Below are 12109 nucleotides of genomic sequence, written 5' to 3'. Positions count from 1 at the left end.
CTAAGATCAACAGTTAATAACTGGGACCTCATGAAACTGAAAAGCTTCTGTAAAGCAAAAGACACTATCAATAGAACAAAACTACAGACTGGGAAAAGATCTTCACCAACCCTACAACCGACAAAGGGCTACTATCCAGAATATATAAAGAACTCAAGAAATGAAACACCAACAAACCAAGTAATCCATTTAAAAATGGGGAACAGAGCTAAACAGAATTCTCAACAGAAGAATATCAAATGGCAGAGAAACACTTGAAATGCTCAAGGTCCTTAGTCATCAGGGAAATGCAAATCGAAATGACTCTGAGATTCCATCTTACACCCATCAGAATGGCTAAGATCAAAAATTCAAGTGACAACACATGCTGGAGAAGATGTGGAGAGAGGGGAACCCTCCTCCATTGCTAGTGGGAGTGCAAACTTGTTCAACCACTTTGGAAACCAATCTGGTGCTTTCTCAGAAGATTGGGAACAGCCCTACCTCAAGACCCAGCTACACTGCTCCCGGGCATACACCTAAAAGATGCTCCACCATGCAACAAGGACATTTGCTCCACTGTGTTCATAGCAGCTTTATTCATAACAGCCAGAACTTGGAAACAACCTAGATGTGTCTCAACTGAAGAATGGATAAAGAAATTGTGGTACATTTACACAATAGAGTACTACTCAGTAATTAAATACAAGGAAATCATGAAATTTGAGGGCAAATGGATGGAACTAGAAAAGATCATCCTGAGATAACCCAAAACCAGAAAGACACCCATGGTATATACTTGCTTAAAAGCTAAATAACAAAGGAGGATGCTTAATTCTCATTCAGAAGGGCAAATAGAATAGACATCGGAAGCAGTTGAAGAGAGGAAACTGGATGGAAGTCAACCATTGAGGTCCTTTGAAAGACTCCACCCAGCAGCGGATCAAAACAGATGCTAAGACTCTCAGCCAAACTCTGGGCAGAGTGCAGGGAATCTTATGGAACAATGGGGGGATAGAAGGACCCAGAGGGGACAGGAGCTCCACAAGGAGACCAACAAGCCAAAAATCTGGGCCCAGGGGGCCGTGCAGAAACTGGTGCATCAACCAAGGACCATGCATGTAGAGGACCTAAACCCCCTGCTCAGATGTATCGGATAGGCAGTCCAGTTTCCATGTGGGTACCCCAGCAAGGGGAGCAGGGGCAGTTTCTGACATGGACTCTGTTGCCTGCTCTTTAATCTCTTCCCCCTGGTGGGTGGGCTTCACCAGGCCACTGAGGAAGAGGATGTATCCAGTCCTGATGAGACTTGATAGCCTAGGGTCATATGGTAGAGGAGGAGGGCTCCCCTTTCTGTGGACTAGGGGAGAGGGATGGGGAGAAGGGAGAGGGAGGATGGGACCAGGAGGAGACAAGGGAGGGGGCGACGATCAGGATATAAAGTGAATAAACTATAAAAAAAACAATAATAAAATGTTAAACAAGTAAAAAAAAAAAAGATTCACTGAGGTAAATATACATAAAAACAGCTCATTAATTAAAAGAATATTAAAAACTTTTAAAAAAAAGAAATTACTGTGTAACTCAGGCTAACTTCACAAGCTTTTGCCAAGCTTCCTGTCTCTGTCTCCTGAGTGTTACATTTACAGGAACGAGCCACCCCACCCTCCTATGTTCTTCAGATTCTTATTGAAAGCAACCTTTTGATTATGTTTTTATAAATAAACAGAGCTGCTGGGGATAGGCAGTTTGACTCCTGTTGGACTCTCCATTGCCGTTGGACTCTCTGGCTGCCTTAAAGATGCACTGTCAGCTAGGGCCATTTGAAACAGCTTTTGCTCAAGTGTCCTAGCACAAACCTTGCCTGACTCCGATCATATAAATCAGAAGGGAAGCCCTCCCCCTGGTGGCCGAGTGAGGAATTCCTGAAATTTGGTGCAAAAGGGGCAATGCTGGAATGGACGCAAACACCACCCTTCATTTGTGTGCAGGCGCGATGGGGCTGGTGCACACGTCCCTCCTCCAGCTGCGTAAGGCAGGTCGTTTGGCTCACCTGGTGAGCTGGCTAGTTGATGCACTCTCTCTCCTCCCGTACTGCAACAGCAGGGCCTAGCAAAGCCGCCTCATGAGTTTTCTTTCTTTTCTTTTCAAGAGAGGACGTGATGTAGCCAAGGCTAGCCTCAAATTCCTGATCTTCTTCACCCTGGCTGGGGGTAGATGGCCACAGTCAGGGTCATAGGTTGAGCAGCGATGTGGAGCCAAGAGGCAGCAGGCAGGAAAGATGGTTCCCTCTCCTTCCTCCAGCCCTAGCACCTCTCATAGCCCCCCCCCACACACACACACAGTTAGCAAGACTTCAAACCCATAGAGCAGAAATGCTCAGAGCCCCAGGCCCAGAATCACACCTCAAGGTGCAGACAGCTGTTGAACAACTTGAGAGCTAGCACCAGCACTGGGCCTGTAGCTCAGGGAGAAGAACACTTGCCTTGCCCGCATGCAGGGCTCTAGGTTCAATCCCCAGTACCACACACAAACCAGAACTGCCGTGAAAGCTGCCTGACCCTGGGGCTTATGCTGGTCCACGCCAACCGAACTCATTCGCTTGGGAAACTATATGCACCTGCAAGAGGCCAAGCACCTTGGGGATCCCGTGGGCTACAACATTTGATGCGTGAACCTGGCAGTCAACCCTGACCTTTCAATCTGGGCTTTCCCTCTTCTACCAGGTTCTGCCTTTTAACGTTGTAGTAAGACAACACATTATGATATTTACCACCTTTTTTTTTTTTTTTTTTTAAGACATGGTCCCACGTGGTCCAGGCTGGCCTCGCTCACTGTGTACCTGAGGTTGGCTTTAAATTTCTGATTCTTACTCGGCTAAGTCCCAAGTACCGGGCTTAGAGGTATGCGCCTCACTACCTGATTTTATGCTGTGCTGGGAATTGAACCCAGCACTTTCTGCGTACTAGGCAAGCGCTCTAGCAACTGAGATATGCCCGCAGGCCCCCAGTTGCCACAGGCCAGCAGCATCGTGTACGCTCACATGTTGTGCAGACGTCACCAGCCATCTTCAGACTCGTGCGTGTGGAAAAAGGAAACTCTTGGCTCATTAAACGCATGCTTCTCATGCCCTCCTCCTGGATCCTGGAGCCAGCATTCTACTTTCTGGGTCGGTGAGTGTGACTACTCTGAGAATTCAGGTAAATGGAATCATACAATGTTTGTCCTTTTACAACTTGCTTATTCCACTCAGGATTGCTTCAGTGTTCATCCCTGGTCAAGCATGGGCGGGACTCTCATCTCCTCAAAGGCTGGCTCTTCATGTAGGTCAGAAGTTGCAGTTTGCATTGTCCACTGTGCGTATGGACCACCACCACCACGTCCGTCCGTCCGTCTGTGATAGGCACCTGACTGAAATGCTCCCAGCATGGATGCATTGTCATCTCGCCAGTCTCTGCTCCCAGTCTGTTGGGAAATGGACCTAGAAGAATTGCTGGATCACATGGTTCCCTAGGTTTAACTTCTGGGGGTCCTGCCAGGAGGCTTTCCACAGCGTCGGTATTTGTTCCTGTTGTTGCTGGCTGAGCCCTTGTACACACCCAGACAAGCAAGGGTGGCAGGGACCCATCTGGAACGTGAGGCCCCAGCTCATGTCACTGTTTACACAGAGAACCCCAGGATGGGAATCAGTGTTAGTGTTGAGACTTTTCCTAACGAGGGACCTCCTCTTCTCATGCAGTTGTTTCAGAGATGACCTTATGTGCTGGTCTTCACCATCTTCCCTGTTGTTCATGCCTATCTGCCAGGCTAGGACTGCTGGCTTAAATCCCACCACCGCCAACTATGTTTTTAGCTTAAGCCAACCTACTTTACAAAGTCCACAAAACCATGCCCAACATCAGCTAACCCGTTTTATATATATGGTCAAATTCTGTTCTGTAAGAGATAATGTATTAGTCTGAATTCTCCAGAGAAATGGAGCCAATAGAAGGTATAAATATATATGTACATATAATAGATATATAGACATATATGTGTGAACTATACTAATATATAGTTGAGTCAGTGTATATATACTGATATACAGTGTGTATACAATATAATTCATATATACATACTGAAAATGAATTGGAAGACACAGTTATGGAGGCTGAGAATCCCTAAGATGTGCACTTGGGCACGCAGCAAGCTGGAGCCCGGCAGAGGCCCAGGGCAGAAGGGAAATGTCCCAGCTCAAAGAGTCAGGCAGCCACAAGTTCTCCCTCTAAGCCTTCCTTACTGGGGTCTGCAGCAGACTGAATGGGGCCTGCCTGCTTTGGAGAGGGCATATTGCCCAACTATGATTTCGTGCAGTGACGTCCGCATGCAGTACAGGTTAATACTTAGCTAAATGCTTGGGCTCCTTCCGTTAGTCAAGATTCATCAACAGTCAGCCTCCATAGGATCACAGCCGCTCTGGTCTACACCTCCCCATGACAGCCTTAGTCTCCTCCCCTTCTACCAGGGAGTTGCCTTGTCCTCTCTGGGGGTGGCTGCCATGATTACAGTCTCAGAAGGTCCTTTGTTAAGCACTCTCCAGCTTGCCCTACCCTCTTGAAACTTGTGTGGCAATAGCGCCCCCTCGTGGTATATACTTTTCCTGCACCAGCCCTGAAATCTTGGCCAACCCAGAATGGTCCCACCTTCCAAAACCGGAAGCGCCCTTTTCACCCTCCTGCTTCGCCCACCTACAGGAGAAAAAGTTGATCACCCTCAAATCACTTTGTCTTCTGTACCAAGTCTGTTTTCAAGCCCCTTGGATTTCTATCCTGTCCAGGGAATTGTGGGTCAAGTGTGGGTGGATAGGGTCAGAGCACCAACCAGGGTGAAGGGAATCCTGTGTTCTGCCTTGTCATCGATGTTTGCGAAGTCAGAACTTAAAACTCAACTATTTCAAGACCTGTACTGGCCTCAGTAGCTTAACGGTCCTCTTTCCATGAATTCAAAATAAGAACAATACAACATGGAGATGGATCTGAGAGGAGTTAAAAGGGAGGAGTGTGACCTAGATACATTGCAAGCATGTATGAAGTTCTCAAGAAGTTTTAAAAATGTATTTTAAATTGCATATCCAAAACTCAAAGCAAATATTTATGCTGAAATATAAGTAAAAACAATTGCTAGGTTCTTCTGAGTGCAAAATGCCAAGCACTAATGACAATAAACACGTCATTAAAAAGATTTGGCGAGGCAGCTGGAAAGATGGCTCAGCAGGCAAGACTACGTGGTGCTCTTGCAGAGGACCCAAGTTCAGTGTCAGTGCCAAAGCCAGGCCCGAGAGACCGCCTGTAATCCCAGCTCCAGGTGATCAGACACCCTCTCCCGGAATCCTCAAGCACAAGAGGATTTTAAAACTTGAAAATAAACATTTTTAAGTTGTACTTTGTTTTGCGGGCCTTGGGTTCCAGGTGTTGGACCACCTAGCACAAAGCTTAGAAGCCTAGTATAAAAGCTAGGCTCTCCTGACAGGACAGGAGCCTACCACAGAGGGCCTCTGAAAGACTCTACTGATGGAGGTATCAAAACAGAGGCTGAGACAGAGTGCAGGTAATCCTATGGAAGAAGGGAGACAGAAAGACCTGGAGGGGACAGGAGCTCCACAAGAAGATCAACAGAGCCATAAAAACTGAGCACTGTGGGCCCTGAAGAGAATGATCCCCCAACCAAGGAAATGCATGGAGAGGACCTAAAACGCCGGCTCAGATGTAGCCCATAGACTCAGTCTCTAAGTGGGGTCCCTAGTTAGGGAAGCAGGGGCTGTCTCTGACATGAACTCAGTGGCAGGCTCTCTGATCACCTCCCCCTGGGGGATGCAGCCTTGCCAGGCCACAGAGGAAGACAAAGCAACCAGTCCTGATAAGACCTGATAGGCTGGGGTCAGATAGAAGGGAGAAGGACCTTCCCTGTCATGGACTAGGGGAGGGGCATAGGGGGGAAAAGGGGGGGGTGGGATTGGGAGGAGATGAGGGAGGGGTCCACAGCCAGGATTCAAATTGAATGTGGTACACAGAGATGACCCTGTCTTCACCATCTCCCCTTAAAACCCCTTAAATAGGGGCTGGAGAGACGGCTCAGAGGTTAAAAGCGCTGGCTGTGCTTACAAAGGTCCTGAGTTCAATTCCCAGCAAGCACATGGTGGTTCATAACCATCTGCAATGAGATCTGGTGGCCTCTTCTGGTGTGCAGACAGAACACTGTATACATAATAAATAAATAAATCTTTTTTAAAAACCCTTGAATAAATTGTAATAAATGATAATGATAAAAAAGAAAAAAAATAAATACAACTTCCTGTAAAAAAAAAAAAAAAAAACTTAGGCTCTCTTACCCAACACTGCAGTATCCATGTTTAGCACATTCTATGTCATATAGAACATGTTTGGTAAATGTTTGAGCTACTTTAAGTAGGGATGGCAAATAATATTAGATTGATCATGTCATGAGGAGGATGTATTTTCCCCAGCAGGCCTGGTGATTGCAATAATGCAATATGGAGAGCACTCAATTGTATTATTGTTGTTTCCTTTTAAGCAAGACTATAAAGCTCTAGTTTCAGCATAGCTTTCAAAAAAAAAAAATATCAAAGAGGGGGAACAGTCCTTCCTAACTAAACAGTCAAGATCTCTACATTTAAATAGCAAGTTTCCCCCTCCGATCCGTATTTGGTAGGAAGCTGCACGGTTATGTAACCTTGCCTGTTGCCAAAACACAGTGCAAATTAATGAAAGGTAAAAATCTGTTTGTTTAAAAATATCTTAATTCTTTTTGGTCCTGAAAAAAATTAAGCAGCTGTCCTTCTAATCTTTCATTTGTCATATTATTTTCTAATGTATATTTGGAAATGCTTTTTCTTCACAAAAATATGTTGAAGGAGGATTAATGTTCTTCATAAGACGACAGGCAGAACCTATCAAAGGCTATTTACAGCTTGCAGCAGAGAACTGGAGAATAATTTATTTGGCTTATTAGGTTCTGCCTTTGCCCAAAAGCCGACAAAACTCCAAACCCTCAAATTCTGAAATGTCAGAACCCTGTGATTAAATGTCTTGATATCCACCATCTGTCCGGGGCTATCTGTGAAATGTGTTTGCGTTTGCCAAATGCAATCTGCCCCAGTACTCTGGGTGGTTGGGATTTACTGGGGGTTCACAGTTATCTACCAAGGAAGGATGCCCTGGAACAAGAGGGGGGCCAACCAGAGATAGACAAAGACTTCTAAGCTGCAGCTCTGCCCCAGGGGCCTCAGCTCGTTACCAGAGGCTGTGCACCAGAGTTTGAAAGAAACCTCTGTCCACCCAAGACTCACACAGAGCCCAGCAATCTGTAGGCTCCCCCAAGGATCTGTGAAAGGCTTGCATGCCCATATAACTGGTCTCTTTGTAATCCCAAATTTTTATTTTTCTCTTTTTTCATAGGATCTTAGTATGCAGTGCTGCCATGCCTGGTTTTATGTGCTGCTGCTGCTGGCACCCGGGGCACTGTGATGCCAGGCCCTACCCAGATCCCAGACGCTACCTATGAAACTGTCTCTCCAGCCCTCAAGTACTTCAACCTTGAAGAAGAATGAGATAGATTGGATATTACTGGGTTTTGTTTGTTTTGTTGTTGTTGTTGTTGATTAAAGAGGCATGTGCCACCACTGCCTAGCAATTACTGCCCCCTCCCCCAACATGGTTTCTCTGTGTAGAGTTTTGGCTGTCCTGGAACTCACTCTGTAGACCAGGCTAGCCTCAAACTCACAGAGATTCACCTGCGTCTGCCTCCCTAGTGCTGGGCGTGGAGGCGTGTGCCAGCATTGTGAAGCTTGGTTTTTAGGTGGGCACATTTTAATTGATTGACATGCCTATCTAAAGAGGCAAGAGCAGAGCAGCCAGGCTTTTACCCTGCTTGTAGTTATCCTGTGGGGCCAAATGAGCATCCAACTGGTTTTTGATTTTTATTGATTTTTAGCAAACATAATTTCCAAATGTGTGTTTAATCACCATCTATAATGAAACAGAAATCCGAAAGCACCTAGAAATGTGTCTCCCAAAATACGTGCAAGACTATTAGAAAGCTACAAAAAGATCTTATGTACATATCTGAAAATACCTGATATCCTAAAGACACACTTCTTTCCCCAAAACTGATCAATATATGCAATACAATTCCAAACAAAATTTCAATCGGGTCTTAAAAAAAATACAGCTCCTCTGCAGGCAGGGCTGGATGGCTCAGTGCCTCAGAAGTCCCTGCTCTCTGACACGGTGTCTGGGGATGTTTGCCTCAGAGCACACCAGCATGCACTGTGTCAAAGATGAGTGCTTTCTAAGGCTGACCACACACACGCACCCCAGGTCTGCCCACCTCATAGTCTTTCCGGGCTAATGAGCTGGGGTGACCTGCTTTGTGTGGGAAGCTAACAGGCCAGGAGCCCAGATAGACAAGGAAGCTGCAGCCGAGAGCATTGTAGAAACACCTCCATTGTGGCTGAAAGCATGTGGGCTGCGCAGCACTCCTTACCCGAAGAACTTCCAAACTATTCTTGCCAATCATGCCAGCAAAGAGTGCAAAGGACATTTCTATAAGGACAGGTACTGAGCCAGGCATAGTGTAATCCCAGCACTCGAGAGGCAGAGGCAGGTGGATCTCTGTGAGTTTGAGGCCAGCCTGGGCTACAAAGGGAGTCCAGGACAGCCAAGGCTCCACAGAGAAACCCCATCTCAAAAAAAAAAAAAAAAAAGAACTGGTACTGACCCAAGAAAGTTTTCACCAGATACAAGAAATGGCAGCAAAAAGCAGCATGAACAGCACAAAGGCTTCGAGGTCACCCATGTTATCACTCACACTGATGAGTGCCTGCTTCTCGTCCACCAGGAGTAAGGTGAAGAGGGCACTGTGGCCGAGAAAACCTAGACATGACCTGGAGGGGTGGGATCACAGAGTCCCCATAAATGAGGTGTTTACACAGGCTGGGACGATTGATGGCATCAGGGTGAGCAAGAGCAAAGGCTACAAAGAGGTCCTCAGTTACTGACACACCAAGGGCTGAGCAAAGTTGCCTGTGTCGGAGGCTGTCACTCTGCCCTTGGGGCCTCCTCTAGCATGAGCTGAGCAGAAAGGCTACCTCCACGGAGCTGCAATCCACAAGAAGGCCTGCATAGATTGGTCAGGCTACAGTCCCCTCTTATCCGATAAGAGCGTCAACCCACCAGGTAGCTCTGTCTCTTACAGGTAAAGTGACCTACGTCTTTGTCATGCTGAAAGCTGTATGTTGGGGCCGGTATGTATGTACCTGTGTACCCTACGCAAGCCCTTAATGGTGCAAACCAGATAAACTGCAGGCTCTGTAGAAGATGTATCCCAAGTTCATGGACACCAGATTTGGCTGTGGCCAATTCCATGATATAAAGAGGAAATCATTCATGGAATACTTAAAAAAGACAAGACTGACTGGGCTGAACATATAGCTCAGTGGGTAAACATTTGGGGACTGGGTTTGAACCCCTAGAACCCATAGTCAGCTGAGTAAACTCTGTAGCTAGTGTCTATAATGCCAGTGTTCCTACAGTGAAACAGACACGGGAGAAACCCTGCAGGCTCAGGGCCAGATAGCCTGTCATGCCCAGTGAGGAACAGCAAAGAGGCCCTGGATCAAACAGGTGGAAGGCAAGAATCAATACCCGGATGTGCTCTGACCTCTATGCACTGTCACAAACCCGTGCACACATTCAGAGACATAAATGTTCATACACACACAGAAGATTTTTTTTTTAAAGGAAAAGAAAGAAGATTGCCAAGGAAGCAGGTACTTAATGGCACCATGTTTCACAGCTGACAAGAACGCGGTGTTTTTATTCCTCCTGGCAAGGGAAAAAAAGAACACCCAACTTTACTCAAACATCCTTCACATCACATGATTCATCCCTGAAACTACGCAACAGAGGTTCTTTAACGTGGTTTTCAACCTGGAAAGATTCTAAAATGTCTGTGCAATGTAGACAGTTTAAAATAGGTTGGCTCCTACTGAGGCTAAAACCATGTGTTACAGAAGTGTTCCCAGGCAAACTGGCAGCAGCAGTGGAGAATGGAAAATGCTCTAAAGGGCCGTGGGCACATTCTGGAGGCCTGTGCCATATCGTACTAAGTAAAGCCAGCAGGGAAAGAGAATCACCTGAAAGCAGCTTCTATATAGAGCTGCAGCAATTAAGGTAGAGGTATCTCTTATTTTTTGAGACAAGATTTCTCTTTTTTTTTTTCAAAGGTTTATTTATTTATTTTATGTATATGAACACTGTTTTCATGCACAGCAGAAGAGGGAATCAGATTCTATTACAGATGGTTAAAAGCCACCATGTGGTTGCTGGGAATTGAACTCAGGACCTCTGGAAGAGCAGCCAGTGCTCTTAACCACTAAGCTATCTCTAGCCCAAGACAGGGTTTCTCTGTGTAGCTTTGGCTATCCTGCACTTACTCTGTAGACCAGGCTGGCCTCGAACTCACAGAGATCCCCTACCTCTGCCTCCTGAGTGCTGGGATTACAAGCATGCACCACCATGCCCAGCTGGCAGAGACATTCCAACAGCTGGTCAGTTGTGGCGCTGGAGAGATAATTCAGAACGTGATGCTCTTGCAGAGAATCCAAGTTCAATTCCCAGAACCCACATGGCATCTCACAGCTGTTGTTCTAGTTCCAGGAGATCTAGTCCCCTCTTCTGCCTTCCACTGCCACTGCACATACATGCACACAATTCGTGCAGGCAAAACACTCAGACATATAGCACACAAAATTTTAAAAACAGGGCTGGAGAGACGGCTCAGAGGTTAAGAGCACTGGCTGCTCTTCCAGAGGTCCTGAGTTCAATTCCCAGCAACCACATGGTGGCTCACAACCATCTATAATGCGATCTGGTGCCCTCCTCTGGCCTGCAGGTGAATAGCACTATTAGGAGGTGTGGCCTTGTTAGAGGAAGTGTGATCTTCAAATGTGAGATTTCAAATGCATAACCAAGGCCTAGTCTGTCTGTCTGTCTGTCTGTCTGTTTCTCTCTCCCCCGCCACTACTTGTGGATCCAGATAGAGGACCCTCAACTACCGCTCCAGCACCAGGTCTGCCTGCATGCTTCCCATCATGATGACCGTGGACTAACATTCTGAACTGTAAGCCAGCTCCCATTAAGACAAGGCTGAAGGTTCTATACCTAGCACCGCGCACTGCATAATTCCAAGCTTCGGGCTACACCTGTGATGACAGCGCAAGGCGGTGGAGGCAGGAGTTTCAAGAAACTCAAGGTCATTCTCAGTTACATAGTGAGTTCCCGGCCAACTTGGGATATGGGAGACTTTGTGTCAAGGAGGCAAAGATAGAGTGCATGTGCGTGTGTGCATGCGTGTGTGTGTGCGTGCGGGTGTGTCTAGTGGATGTGTAGCATAATGGTTAATGCATATATATATTTAAATTTTTATTATATTTATTTTGTGGGGTTGGAGTGTCAGAGAATGACTTTCAGGAGCTGATTCTGTCTTTTCCCCATGTAGGTGCCGGGGAATTGAACTCAGGCATCAGGCTTGGAGTCAAATACCTTTAAGCTACTGAGCCACTGTGGCCCTCAGCAACACTGAACAAAGACATTACAGATGGCTTGAATCTTCACAACCAAAATTTGAGCACAGTACACAGAAAGGGAAGAAAAAGAAATTGTTTATTTGTTACTAGGTACTTTTTTGTATGAAGAAAGTTTCCTTTGTTAATTCATTCAGCATTTGTTGAGGAAAAACAGGCTGTGAAAGAAGAGGTCCCTCCAGAAATTAGCTGCTACAGATCAAGGGTGAAGGCCCAGCCTGGACCACCCCGCCACAGGAAGGGCTCCAGAGACAGAAAGTGCCCCAAGGTCCTGGAAGACTTTACATTTGTTTTAAAACACTTAAACTCTCTGGTAAAAGATGTACATAATGGCTAATTATTATATGATTCATTTTTGTTCATAACTCTGTGTACTGTTAATTCTTATCTTAAACTATTTTCATTCCTCCTAATTCCTTGTTCAAATATTTTTTTTCATGCCCATTAGCCTTCTGTTTCAATATCTACTTTGTCTCATTTTCCCAAGAT

General features: G+C 46.0%; 1 long non-coding RNA gene across 3 annotated transcripts in view; it reads left to right on the top strand.

Moving 5' to 3' along the window:
• Positions 1-12109, top strand: part of LOC129683291 (uncharacterized) — a 67685-nt gene extending 55576 nt beyond the window's left edge. Inside the window, exons 2-4 of one of the 3 annotated variants that reach the window (XR_008721131.1) lie at positions 7434-10208; positions 11074-11307; positions 11536-12106. This is a non-coding gene — a long non-coding RNA (uncharacterized LOC129683291). Of the gene's footprint in view, positions 1-7433; positions 11308-11535 lie in introns of all 3 variants that reach the window. The other 2 variants (XR_008721132.1, XR_008721130.1) reach the window with 2 other exon arrangements.

Source organism: Psammomys obesus, unplaced genomic scaffold (assembly GCF_907164565.1).
Source record: "Psammomys obesus unplaced genomic scaffold, mPsaObe1.curated_primary_1811, whole genome shotgun sequence".
Taxonomy (NCBI): domain Eukaryota; kingdom Metazoa; phylum Chordata; class Mammalia; order Rodentia; family Muridae; genus Psammomys; species Psammomys obesus.
This window is presented reverse-complemented; position numbering and strand designations above follow the sequence as displayed.